This window comes from Branchiostoma belcheri, unplaced genomic scaffold (genome assembly GCF_001625305.1).
Source record: "Branchiostoma belcheri isolate BF01 breed outbred unplaced genomic scaffold, Haploidv18h27 scaffold4, whole genome shotgun sequence".
Classification (NCBI taxonomy): domain Eukaryota; kingdom Metazoa; phylum Chordata; class Leptocardii; order Amphioxiformes; family Branchiostomatidae; genus Branchiostoma; species Branchiostoma belcheri.
Window position 1 is genome coordinate 5,596,447 of NW_017804020.1, and position 1,113 is coordinate 5,597,559.

Below are 1,113 nucleotides of genomic sequence, written 5' to 3' on the forward strand. Positions count from 1 at the left end.
ACTTCCGGTTTTGATATCTCATGTTCTGGACATGCTAGGGTCACGAATTTTGGTTGGTAGATAGCTTTGGGGGTAGGGAAGAAGTGACATGAGATTGGGTCCCCTAGCGCCTTGTTCTGGAACTGCAGGAGCATTTGTTGAAAAAACATTGAAGGACGATAACTCAAGATCCGGTTGACGTATTGTCATGATTTTTGGCATGTATGTAGTTGAAGTGATGCTTGACATAATCAGATGGCAATTATGCAAATCAGGAGCTAATTTGCATAATTAATGAGGAAATGCTATAAATCTGCTTTGTTCGATAATAGAATTATTAAACACTTGTGACATCTACTTGAGAACGAGAAAAACATCTGAGGATATAGATTATGTAAATGAGAACCTAATTTGCATAATTAATGGCAAATTCTTATAATTCCATAGTTGTCACTGCTGCACCCAATTTCATACTTGCCACATTTGGAAGTTAAGTAAAGTGAAGTGAAGATCAATAAACATAATTTATTATGACCTCATTTGCATAATTTATGAGGAAGTGCTATAATAGCCTTTTTGTTATGATAAGGCTGTCATTGGATGGAGAATATGATCAACTGATATAATCCATGCAAATGAGGCTCTTATTTACAAAATAAATGATTAAAATTGTATAATTTGTCACCCGCAAGAGTTAACACCATTTGGCGAAGGTATGAGATCGTGGAACTCTTGTTACAGATAAAAAGATAAATTTTTTTGTTTCTATTTCATTTGAGGGCCGTTTGTTTTACTTCTTGATGTCATAATCTGCAGATGAATTTGCATAATGAAAATACACATCAGCTTTTTTTTTGCTCCTATTGTTGAGAAGATATGATTTCTATTGCCATTTTCAATTAGCTATAAAATACAAAACCATATTTGTCGGGAGCAGGCAGAAAAGGAAGGCACATGTCATGGTTGTATTCCTGCATGTTGAGTGAACTGTTATTGAAGCAGATGCAGGGAAAGATTTCCCTAGATTGCTGCCACTCTCTGGAGACCAGGTGACTAAATAATGCAAGACAAATGGGTGAACCCAACTCCACAAGCATCTATCAGCAACCGTTATCTCTCCAATCAGGAGGAATT

General features: G+C 36.0%; 1 protein-coding gene across 1 annotated transcript in view; it reads left to right on the top strand.

Annotated features, from left to right (window-relative positions):
- The window catches only part of LOC109477227 (calcium/calmodulin-dependent protein kinase type 1D-like), a 45,575-nt gene that overhangs the window by 1,028 nt on the left and 43,434 nt on the right, over positions 1 to 1,113 (top strand).